The sequence below is a fragment of the Hylobates moloch genome, unplaced genomic scaffold (genome assembly GCF_009828535.3).
Source record: "Hylobates moloch isolate HMO894 unplaced genomic scaffold, HMol_V3 SCAFFOLD_1138, whole genome shotgun sequence".
Lineage (NCBI taxonomy): Eukaryota > Metazoa > Chordata > Mammalia > Primates > Hylobatidae > Hylobates > Hylobates moloch.
The window spans coordinates 1-13409 of record NW_026653413.1 but is presented as its reverse complement, the minus strand read 5'-3'; the positions used below and the strand labels follow the sequence as shown (position 1 = coordinate 13409).

At 38.8% G+C, this 13409-nt stretch overlaps 1 pseudogene; it reads right to left on the bottom strand.

Moving 5' to 3' along the window:
- Positions 1 to 242: 242 nt before the first annotated feature.
- On the bottom strand, positions 243 to 7608 carry LOC116464633 (centriole and centriolar satellite protein OFD1-like; annotated as a pseudogene).
- Positions 7609 to 13409: the final 5801 nt, after the last annotated feature.

The following is a 13409-nucleotide window of genomic DNA, read 5'->3' as shown; positions in this document are numbered from 1 at the left end:
GATCCACAAAACTAATGATTCAAGCACCTAAGTTAATTGTAGTGGCAACAATAAAATACATGAACGCAACAGGCAGCAAAGGAAAGGCAGCTACTAGTACCTAAACACCTCTGTGTGTTAAGAAAACATTAGACCTTGCCAGTCTTTCCCTCTGACCCTTACAGCAACCCTGTATCATGGGTGGGGGCGGGAGAGGGTAATTCCCCAACTCCAGAGCAGCACATAAAGCTTTGTCCAGGTGGCTAATCTTTCAGATACATTTCACTTTTAAGGCTTCTTTTTGCTTTTGGAAAGGATGTGGAGAAGAGTTGTCTGGAAGAACTGCCTCTGTGTAGCCTTGAGGCTGCACTGCCTGTGAGTGCTTCCAAGATGTCATTCCTTTATTTTTTAAGTGTTTTCTCTGAAGCTGCTCACAGACAACTCTGTTCTCTGCAAATACGTCTTTCTGGAGAACTGGAAGTAATGGTTTTGAAAGATTTCAGCAAGTGCAGAGATGGTGAGCTCTTTGCTGGTAGTGGGCTTTTGGCAGAGATGTTAAAGACTATCTGATGGCACCTTCTGAAAGCCTTTTAAAAGTGTCTGGCCTCTTGCTTAGTATTAACTACAAACTCAAGGTCAGAATTGGAAGAACTACCCTCTACACCTCCATTTGGATAATTTGGAATGCTTGATGTAACCATACCTGCTAGAACTCTTTTCTGTTTAAAAGAATTGTTCAAGAAATCCTGATGTATAGCACCATTGCAAGGCACCATATTGCCACTTAGTAATCCACAGACAGAATGATCAATCAGAGATTGCTTGGGATTGCAGTAAACTTTATTCTCTAGGGCTACAGAGTACAAAAAGCTAATTTCAGAAGTGAGTGGACAAGGAGAGAAGAAAATTCATATACTTGAGAATATTTTTTTGAAAAATTGAAGAGAACAATAATAAGGACAAACTTGCACATTAAACAGTTTCTGAAGCCATGGTAGTAATAACCACTAACATTTATTGAGGGCTTATTGTACCAGCTACAGCTTCATATGTCTTTTGTAACATGGCATAATTTCAGAATCCATTATGCACAATTTTTACATCCCAAAAGCTCTGAAAACCAAAAATTTATTCATAACTTATTTGGTGGAACAAGCTAGCTAGACTTAAACTCATTTGGTTAAGAAGTTTGACGTTAACTGTTGTGAACCCATTTATTATCTGTATTTATCCCAGCATGAATATTCATACAGTTGAGTGGAAAATAATTAATGCATTTCACTGCAGCACGGGCCTCAGAACTTGCATGCTGTGGATTTTGTATGCTGTGAAATCCACAACATATGGCCTGAGTTTCAGGCAAGGAAGTAAGAATCTACATTCCCAAAAACACCGTGGTCAAGGAACGCTCACAGCTCCAACTTTATAGATGGAGATCTAAAGCTTACTGAGGTCACACAGTTAGCAGGTCCAAGAGCTACTAGACTTTCCCAAGGCAAACCCAGGGCATATGTCCCACTCTCCTGCAATGCCTTCCTATGTTGCTATGAGAAAGATGCTTGCCCTCAGCAATGCATGCACATGCAAAAGTTCTATCCCCATTCAACCATTTTTATTAACACGAGACTATGGTTTCAGCTGTGAGAAGTTTCACAAACACAACTGAAAAAAATGAAGAAAAGAAATAAGTAGAAATGTATAAAGAGATCACAATAAGTCATTCGCTGGAAGAAGAGAGCAAGGGACTGATGAGCAAAGAGTGCAAATGGGAATGAGGAAGGCTCAGAACAAGTATGAGAAACCAGTTGAACTGGTAACACATACATGCTTTCTTTGAGCTGCAAAGCAACTGAAAAAGAACACATCTCAGCTTCAATATCCTTCTTATGAAGTAGGAAGGGGCAGAGATATATCCACAGTGAAGACACAGTAACAAAATCATACCAATCACCATTTATGGAGTGTTTTCTTATGTCCCAGGCACTGGACTGAAACCATTCTCATTCCATCATTTTCATCATGGCTCAATAGGTATTATTTTTCCCATTACAAATGAGGAAATTGAGGCCCAAGGAAGTTAAGGTAACTTGTCCAAGATCAAACAACTAACTTCAAAACTGGGGTCCAAAAGAAGAACAGTTCTCTGATTCTGAGGGCAATGTTCTCTTTGCTAAATCACTCTGCTCCTCCTGTGTACACATATATCTATCAAGGAATCCGTAAAACTACTGAACTGATGTTAATGTTGGTGTAACAAATAGAAAAGAAAATACTAAAATAAACTTGGAGACTTCTATGTCACCACCACACCTTTCCCATTTGGGACATGAGGCTCTCCCAAGCCACTAGGCACCTAGGAAGCAAGTCACTTTTGCTAATGATCCAGATAGTATTACCAAAGTAGAGAGGGAGATTTACTTCTAAGATGACATATATTTCTGTGGCTTTTCCCCTAACATAATAATTACTTAATGTTAAATAAATTAGGATCATTATATTTTCATAAGCATCAGAAGCTTTATATACACAAAAATATTCACAGGTTTAAAATGTCTCTAATCTGTCTGAGTTTGCTTCAGTTGCAATTTTAAATCGGCCACCTGAATAGTTAACTTTTTTACGGAAGCTTTGTAATCTAGTAGTATCTGGGCCTTCAGCCATGCAGAATGCTCAATCTTAAAAGATTCAGAATAAAAAAAGAAATTATTGTAAAATAAATCACAGCTTGCTTCAAAAGAAAAATTTTTCTTATCCTGTTTATACTCTTAGTCAAGAGATTTATGTCAGTAAACGACAGGGTCCATATTTAAAAAAATTGCAAATGGAAGACAAACAGGGTGTGTTTCCCAGATTTCCCCATCTTTTTCAGTCATATCAAAAAATTCTGGGGCATGTGCGCAGAAGATACCATGAGTATCTGTAATCCTCAGGATCAAGAGATAATAGTGGGTACAATTAGGCACTCCAAAAATTTTACTTTTAGGTGTGTTTGCTTTCTTCTCCATGTTATTACTATTATGAATATAAGATCATATTATCACCAGAGAATTTTTTCAAAGATGACAAATAATTCCTTTATTATATTTGGGGGAGTAATGTTTGATAATGAAATCATTCTGATTTACACAGGTGTGACTAGGCCCAAGTTTACATATTGACAAAGTATACTGGTATCATACTGGAACTGGCAAGGGGCAACATTCACTTCATCTTGCAGTTGTTTTGCAGAGCTGGCCTGTGGTTTTCAAACTCCTCATGCTCAGCTATGATAGCATTTCCTGCTTTCTGCAGTTCGTTCTGAAATATCACAATTTCATGAGCCAGCTGAGCTAGACCTGAGAAGGTCAAAAGAAATCTTAGTTATTATCAACCTTAAGTTTTCTTCATTCATTTAACAAAAACATTTAAGGTGGTTTTACATTGTTGTTTCTTTTCCTGGTATTCATGCAGTAAATATTAATCCTATTTAATGAGCTCAGAGTAATTCCGACACTCACATTTCAGAACAAAAGAATTTAGTGCATTTTAATGCAAACATTATTACTCCTGGAGTCATATGCCAAGTAAAAGAACTCTTTCAAATCCTCAAATTAACCTAAGAGGCTGTTTCTTCCCTCTACCATGCATAGAAGGAGCTCTCTATCTGGCCTACCTGTTGATGATGTCCCCAAAATCCAAAACAATCTGTACATGTGTCAGCAGCTGTTGGGATCCAGGCAGAAAGCACATGGCTCTCACAGTCAAAGTCATCTAAGAGTTCTTTAATAAAGGGTGACTTATGCAGCATGCCCACAAATGATGATGAAGTTCCATGAGGCAGTAACAGGGCCAGTCTATTAACATTCCTTGTGCCCGGAGAATCAGAGAAGGGAGAAATTCTCAGCACTGGAGAGAGAGAGGTGGAACAGAGCACTGGGAAGACGTCATCACAGGCACTACGACCTCGCTTGGCTTTGAGGTACAATGATAAGTCTTGGGCCAGTGTGTGTGGAGGCTGTTGTCCTCACTGGCCAAACCCTATCAGCAAGCAGAGGTCAAGAGATGCCTTGATCCCACCTACAGGTGGTATCAAGTACCAATTTTTATAAACTTTCAAGTACAAAGCATAGTTTTATAATACTGCCTTAATATAAATTACTAAAACATGCAAATCAGGAAAAAACATATATGGTTTAGGAGATGCAAGTTTTCATTTCTACTCTCTCCCAATTGTTTAAATAATTTATTTTGTGCCAGAAACTCCAGTTTCTCTTCTTTAAGTAGTGAATAATCACCCATTTTTCATTCAGCATAAAGTTTTGTTTTGTTATTGGCAAGACTGGGCTTCGACTCAACCTGGAATTTAAAGAGAAATATTTACAATTGAATAATGACTTTACAGTGCTGCAAAACTAAAATCTGGCATGCTCCTTTAGGCATAGTGTCACAATTTAATGAAGGTCACTAAAGGGATGTCTGAATGTCTGCAATAAGGCTCTAGCTACACTAACAAAAATTATCTTCTGCCCTGGACTTGAGGCAGTGGAAGCCTATAGACCATATCCCATGAAGCAAGTCCAAGATTATCACCACATTTTCCAGAGACAACCAAGAACCCAACAACAATCACACATTATAGCAATATGTATTTGTTAAATATGAAAAGGTAAGTTAAAAATGGCTAGGCATGGTGGCCAATGCGTGTAATCCCTGTGATTTTAGAATCTCAAGAGGGAGAATTGGCTGAGCTCAGGAGTTCGAGATGAGCCTGGGCAACATGGCAAAGCCCTATCTGTACTGAAAAGGTAGCTGGGCATGGTGGCTTGTGCCTGTATTTCCTGCACTTTGAGAGGCTGAGGCAGGCAGATCACTTGAAGTCAGAAATTCAAAAGCATCCTGGACAAGATGGTGAAATCTCATCTCTTCTAAAAATACAAAAATTAGCTGGGCATGGTTCCAGGCACCTGTCATCTCAGCTACTTGGGAGGCTGAATCAGGAGAAGCACTTGAAACCAAAACGCGGTTTGCAGTGAGCTTAGACCATGCTATAACACTCCAGCCTGGGTGACACAGTGAGACTTCATCTCTGGGGTTGGAGCAGGGGAAGGAATATAAAAATTACCTGGCATGGTGACACATGATTGTAATCCAAGCTACTTGGGAGAATGAGACACAAGAATCACTTGAAGCCAGAATTTGGGGGTTGCAGTGAGCTAAGATCCCACCAGTACACTCTAGCCTGGGTGACAGAATAACACTCTACCTTGTAAGAGAGAAAGAAAAATATCTGAACATGTGAAGTGCCTCCATTTTTCTAATATACTGTATCTCATATTTGAGTATGAAATCCTACAATGTTCTCACGTAAGTCAAAGTTGCAAAAATAAATTTTATATATAAAATATGTTGTAAGTACCTAAAGTTCTAGCTTCCAATGAATGAAGAGCACACAAATGAAAAGTAAAGAAGCAACTTCATGTGAAAAATGCCTCTCATTTTGTTTTAATCTGTAAGACAAAAATGTAGTGACAGAATTTTTACCTGCTGCTGATGGAAAGAATGAACAGGCTGATATAGACAACAATAGTGTTGGCCACCTGCTATGAGCTAAGCATGTCAGTTAGCTCATTGAATACCATCAACAACGCTATAATGTGGAAAACCTTCTAGAGTTTTCAGCTTAGGAACATGCAGTTGCAGAACTTGCCCAAGGCAAACAAGCAATTAAACACAGAGATTGGTTTGAAGCAGGACTTCAAGACCCAGAGCATTATCTTCGTTTTTCTATGTGACATTGATTGAAAATAAACATTACTAAATTAACTTCAGCCATCATCATCTTAGCCATACAAATAGAAATCCAAATGTCTCTAAGGGATGACTTAGGATAAATTATCACTAAAATTTCATATAGTGCTTAAAATCTATTTCAAAAAACAATAATTATTCTTTCACTTTGAATTAGTCAATTAGTATTAATGACGTAGTCATCTTTTAGTTCAACTTGTCTCCTGAGAATCAGAATGAGTTTCTCAGTTATCTTTCTAGAAAGCCCAATATCAGTGCAGGAGCTTATGTGTGGCACAAGTATACTTGAGGGCACTTAACCCAACAGTCTGTAAACTTCAAAGTCCCTCAGTATTAAAGCCATAGATAAAAAGTCTACTAAAACCCTGCCTCGATCCTATAAGGCTCAATCACACAAAATCAACGGTCATATTGTCACAAGGTAACTGAAATAATCCAACATACATTTTTATAGCTGGAGCAAGCCCAATTCCCAGGAATGCTACACAAAATTGTAGAAGGTGTGCCATTAGCATTAAACAACTAGATCTCATTGAGAAGCCTGAAGCAAGACTTGATGCTAGGGTGAAACCTTGCTACTTTTAACGTCTGGCAGCAGCAGTTCTTGATGTAGGCCAAAAATACTGCTGTAAATCCAGTGTGATCTAAGATATACCCTTAGAAACAGAATATGATTTCTTAAAAAATATATTCAATCCCATTTGCCGACATAGACTCCCTGCCACCCTCATTCTCACCTTCTCTTGTCCAGTTACTTCCCGGATGACCAGATCAAACAGCCACATGGATGACCTTTGTAGCCCTGGTGACTCCTTTAACTCAGAAATCTTGAACTTTGCTCCTTTCCATGGCTCCGTCCAAAGGCAGCACAATGCATTTGGTTTCCAGTTTCCACCTGAAACATAATCCTGCAATTCCATATTCTTTGACAATTGTTATAATTCCACCTGCCAGTCTCTCCAGATCTAGTGCCTAATCCCTGGGACCGCTATTCAACCCTCACGTTCTCCCTGGGTTAGAAGCCACTTGCCCTCTCCTCTGCTTCCCTTCACTGTGCAAGTTAAGGCCAGAATCTTCAGTTAAATAGGCTGCCATTCTCACATCAAATAAGTTAGGCTCTGCAAAGCTCCAGTCCTTAAATATCTCCATCTTTCCACCCTCATTGAAAGGTGCAGAAGAGAGAGACACTTATAATTCCTCCCCAGAGCTAAAAAATAAAAATATAAAATAAACTCACCTACAAGCACATGGTTTGGTCTCTCTTAATTTCCCCCAACTTGAGCTTGGCCCTCAATACAGGTGATCAGTCATCTGTGCCTTAAAGATCTGTTCTTCCATTACTCACATGAGCTACTCTCCACCTCTGAGCTGCTCCTAAAACCCATGCTCTAACTCTCTAACCTGCCTAAGAAGCTGGAGCTTGCTTAGGGTGTGTTTCTCATAATCCCAACTTGCCTGTTGACCTCTGACATTCTTCCTTTCCACTTGTCCCAGAGGAAGCAAATCTGTGTATATATTTCAAGGTCCACCCTTCTTTTTCTTTGCACTCTTGACCCCAGTTCCTATTGCTCTCCTAGGGCCTTGTTACCTCAATTGTATCATCTCATTCCTGGATCTTGAGCCAACCTACTAATAGCTTCAGGAAATAGCTACACAGTAAAATATTTGTAAATACCACCTCTTGCTGCTTTGTGCTTTTGAATTCTCTCGAGGATACTCTTTTTCTAAAAAAATGATGGCTTCAGACTCTGATTGACAATCCTTCTCAAAATTGTTCCAGAACACAGCTAATTTCTTCTCATACTTTCTTTTTGCTTTCATTTGAATTTTTGCTATCAGCATCTTTACAAAACTTCAACTGCATATTGATCACAAAAAATTAAAAATTTTAACTATTACACTCTAAGAAGAGTAACAAATACTCTCTTCACATCCAGGCTCAACATTAATGCTCTGTCCAAGTATATTACATTTATTTCATCTTAGGTTTTATCTCACTCACTGTATTTGTAGGACTCACTCAAAAGGAATAAACGTCAACAGAAATACAAGTAATGTGCACGACAGTACAGTATCCCATTCTTTATTAAAAGTTCTAGATATTTTTTGATATACCTAAGATTATGACTTGAGAAGACAAACAAAAATGTCACTTATTAACAATAACAAGGTAAAGCTTACATTTTGACACATTCTGCGTGAACTTGCTCTTTTATTTCTCTCTCATATTCATTTAGCTTTATTTCTAAAGACTCTTCAGCAATTAAAAAAATAACATGTCAAATGAGGACATAGAATCATGGTCAGGTGTGTTAGAGCCCAGGACTCTTTTTCAAAAGTAAAGAGTATACTTAGGGTAAATAAAGCATGGGTGTCTGCAATTTCCTTTGAAATACACAAAAAAGTAAGATGGATGTGTGGATAAACAGGTAAAAGTAATGAAGCATATAGTGGAATCTGGGTGGGAGGTTTATAAATGTTTGCTAGGATTGATTCGACTTTTCTATATATTTCAAAAGGTTCATCATAAAATGTTGGAGGAAATAGAAATCTAAGAGTACAGTTTAAGTCACAAAACACAGGTGTCTCTTCCTACTCTCTACGTGCTAAGGAAGACAGTTCTTTATTGGACTTTGGTTAAAGATGACTTCAGATTCAAAACAATAACTTTTAAAGAATCAAAGATCATGTACTTCAATGCCTCTCTTTTGAAGATAAAGAACAAACGCCAATATTGCTGAATAAGTGACTACATAACAGCATACCCAGGACTAAAATGAGGTTTACTGATTCTTTCTTCCATTAGTCGAGTGGGCCTCAAACCAACTATGGATAAAATTTAAACACACAGCAGAGTGCAAATCTGAACCCAGGGTACAATGTCGACCATGTTTAACACCCACCAAAAAAGTATGCCCAAAGGGAAAAAGGCTGGCAGAAGCAGACGATAACACTGATAGTGTTTGTCCCTGGTAGGCATTACCTTAGACATTTTTCCATCTACTTATCTGTATTTTTCGAATGCTGTCCTATACAGGACTCTCCAGCTACATGGGGCTATTGACACTGGAAAGGTGACACTCCGTGTGAACTGAGATCTGCCTTAAATGTAAAAAACACATGAGATTTCAAAATTTGTGCAAAAAAAGGGGATTATCTCATTTGTATTTTTATATTGAACACATGTTGAAATAATATTTTGGATGTATTGGATTAAGTATGTTATTACAACTAATTTTACCTATTTCTTTTTACTGTTTCCAATGAGGCTACTAGAAAACTGAACATTATGTTTGTGGCTAACCTATTGGACAGCACTCCTTGATAATTATCAAGTAATATGTTTCTAATGGAATTAAACATACACTTAAAGGCATAGTGATATAATTCAAATTAGTAATTTATCTTCTAACATGTTACTGTTACAATTTAAGAATAAGGAAGGCCAAGACATCCATTAAGCAGATCATTTTAAATAGCTGACTCCCATTTCTACTGAGTACAAAACTGAAGGGCAAGATAGTGTTGTTGACCAGCTGTATAGTACAAAAACCCCTAGATCACGGAATGGGAGATTTGGACTTCACTAGCTGCTCTGAAGCAGACTGAATGTTTTCAATTTGCTGTCCATCTGAGGATCTCGATTTCTTCAGCTATAAAATGAAGTGATGAGCCAATGACTTCTCTAGTTCTTTGCAAAACAAATAGTCTATCATCTTCTTCCTTGGTGGCTGTAAAGTTAAGACAAGACACGAGGAAGGGCCTCCCACTTAAGAGAGGTAAAACTCAACAAACAGGGAAAATTATGGGCCTTCCAATCCCTGCATGCTTTGGTCAGTGTAGCCCTGGCATGAATGAGGCCAGGAAATGGCACTGGAGAGCACTTGCTGTGTCCCCAGGATGATTCCAGAAAAAGTAAACTCCCTTTTTCCCTGCAGGTTGCATCCCTCTAGTTCAAGAAGCAACCACACAATATGGTAAATCAGGTAACTTCCTTCATTCAAAATGAACACAACAGAATTAAAATTAAGAAAGAAGACTATAATTACCTAGATAATCCCTGATAAACGTCAAAATTGTCTGTTTCCATGTTACAACTGTCTTTAACTTGATGTTATTCTGCCAATTATTTTAATAAATGTATATGAAAACCTAAAAAACACAATGAATTTTTTTTCAGAGCTTTCAGCCACTGCTCAGTCACTGTATACACAATCTTAGTTTTATGACAATTTCATTTTATACATCATGTATTTTTCTTTTTTGTAGAGACAGAGACTTCTGTCACAGATGCTGGAGTACAGCAGTGTAATCATGGCTTACTGATGCCTCGAGCTCCTGGGCTCAAGCAGTGCTCACACTTCAGCCTCCCAAGTAACTGTGACTAGAGGCACCTACCACCACCTGCCACATAAAGCTAATTTGAATTTTTGTGCAGACAGGGTCTTCCTATGTTGCACAGGCTGGTCTCAAACCCATGACCTCAAGCAATCCTACTGCCTGAGCCTCACAAAGTGCTGGGATCACAAGCACGAGCCACTGTAGCCAGTCATAGCTTCTAAGAATAAACCTGAGGAAAGACCTATCCAAGCATGCTACAAAACATGACAGGAATAGTGATAAATATTTAGCAATTTAATGACATAAAAATTGAAAATTTACATATGGTATAAAATAAACAAAGTACACTGCAATAATATGGAGTCATAAGGGTTATAGGAGTTATTAAGAAATCATTTTAAGCAGATAGAGAAAACCTGGTGTCCTTGGAACGTTTTTGTCTCATTTAAAGCAGCTCCAGAAAAGTTTCCTGTCTAGCAGGAAAGCCCTGGCTCTTAGCGTCTGGCAGGCAAACTTTAATATGCAAATGCCAGCCATCAGAAACTACATGGCTTCTTGCTTTCTTCTCCTTGACCTTGCCCCAACATGTGCCTGGCCACATGGCCACCCCCACATATCCCCAGGTATGCACGACATCCTGGCACCCTGCATCTGCATACTAAAAGTCCAGGGTGGGAGGGCCGGTTTTCTAGGGGCTACATGAGTGACAAGACTGGTCGAACCAATCCCCTGAGCCTATACAAATCAGGCACCACCTCCTCCAGCCTCCTCATGTAACTGGCTGGTTTCCACCTCACTTAGGGTTTCCTTTTTCAGCTTTGAAGTCCCCTCCCACCTCCAACCCCACCTTCCGTCTCTCTCTGTAGAGAAAAGCTTCTTCCTTCTTCCTTCTTTCTTGCCTGTTAAACTTTCTGCTCTTTAAAATCACTCTACTTATGTCTGTGTTGTTCTACCCAATTAGCAGAATACAAAAGCCCTAGTGTTTTTCCATTCATCAGAGCTGAATATTTTGGTCCAATGGCCAGGAATCCAAGGTACAGTCTTCCTCAGAGTGGTGAGTATGCCACCAAGCTTAAAACCTGTTGTATCAGTCTGAGGTGCTCTTAGCCTCTGTATTAAAATAAATCCAATAAACCAGTGGGAATCCATCGGCCTAGTACATACGGTTAGTGTAGGCTGCTGTAATAAAAACATGGATGTGAGGCTTGCTGGGGAGAACATGGAGAATGCCACATTACTCACAGGCATTGAATTTCTGGCCAGGGCACTCCCTGGCATGAGTCACAGGCCTATGGTCTGGACGCAGCCTCCAACAGCCCATTCAGGGTGTTTGCAGAGAATCCTTGACTATTGTTTTGCAAAACTCTTCTTCTCCATGTCCAGCCTCTTAATTCTTCTCTGCATGAAATGGGCAGGGATCCTCACAGTCTAGGAACAGAGTTTTCTCCTTTTCCTCTGTGGTGAGGTTACTTGATGCCACTTCTCTGGTGAACACACAGCATTTCTAAGTTTACCCCACCACCTACTGGAAACAGAAATCCTCTACCAGGCACACTTTGTTCCTCTTTTTTCAGTAAACTCCAAAGATTTATTTTACAGTGTTAGAAATCAGGCTGTAGGCCTCTTCTGGGATGGGCAATTTCTGCCTTTAGCAATTAGGAGTAAGATGTTTTAGTCTCTATAGTGTCTCTAATTTTAGTCTCTATAGTGTCCCACTGGCAGGAATATAATCTGCCATTCAGTTCCTATGTTCCTTTAAAGCATCTATTCTCTTTCCTGCTCAGACAGTACTTAATTAGTAAGAGGACTTTAAGTCCAGAAGTTAATGGGAACCATTTCACTATGGGTAAATGCTTTAGCACTGGCCATAAGAGCAGGATATAGAGTTCAATGTAGCAGACTCCCTTAAAGGAGTCTTGCCTAATTGCATGATTTTACCTGAAATGTATTTTTTAAGACAGGCATACAGGCCACACAAGTCTAAGAAATAAAAGGGAAATAAAAGACAGAGGAATAAGACTCCTTGTTGAAGGCATAACTAAGACCCAAAAGTTTAGCTTCTCTGCTCCCATGGCTTGAAGTGTCATCACTGCAGTCATGAGTGTCACAATTAATTGGGTGCCTAAATTCAGGAGCAAAGGAAAAAACAGTTACAGAACGCCACCTAGTGTACTAGTCTCCATTCTGGATCACATACTGAAAGAAAGGAGACTAAAAAGATACTTTTGCTTTTATTCTTACCTCTCTTTCTCTGTATATATTTAGTGTGTGTGTGAAAGAGACAGAGTCTCACTCTGTCACCCAGGCTGGAGTGCATTGGTGAGATCTTGGCTCACTGGAAACTCCACCTCTTGGGATCAAGCAATTCTTGTGCCCTTGTGAATAGTGTTGTACTGAACATACACGTGCAAGTGTCTTTATAAAAAGAACACTTTGTATCCTTTTCAAGATCTATTCAGTAATCGAATTGCTGAGGGTGAATGGTATTTCTTTGTCTAGGTCTCTGTGGACTCACCACACTCTCTTTGTACTAGTTCACACTCCCACCAACAGTGTAAAATCATTTCTTTTGTTCCCCACAAACTCACCAGCATCTGTCATTTTTTGACTTTTTAATAATAGCCAATTGGACTGGTGTGAAATGGTACCTCACTATGGTTTTGATTGACATTTCTTTGGTGATCCATGATGTTCAACTTTGTTTTCAGGTTTGTGGGCCGCATGTATAACTTCTTTTGAGAAGTGTCTGCTCATGTCCTTTGCCCAGCTATTAATGAGGTTGTTCATTCGTTTGTTAGTTTTTGTATACTTTTCATGTTCTTTATAGATGCTGAATATTAGAAGTTGTTCAGATACATAGTTTGCAAAATTGTCTGTTATTCTGTAGGTTGTTTAACTCTATCAATAGTTTCAAGCAAAGGAATAAAAATAAGTTGCATTCCTAGTCTCTCAGAAAACAGACTTTAAAATATTTTTACTTACTCAGTCTCCCTAGGCCTCGTGATTGTGTAATTTTACCATCAGCTTCCATTGAAGGTAATTATTGCTTGATGAAGACTTAATAGTGCCACTTTGTGAATTGTGCCTTCTGCTTTCTGATCATTTTTTTGTTTTCTTTTATTCCTCTCTTATTTAACTTTGAATCTGTGTGTTTAATGTTCTCCTGTAGTGAAACTTTTGTATTTTCTGTGTAGTCGAAACTCATGTAAAAATATCTGAGGCACAATGTGGTGGTTGTAAGTTGAAAATAACATCGTTGACATTGATTGCATGCACCAATTCTGAACTTTATGCCCTGGATC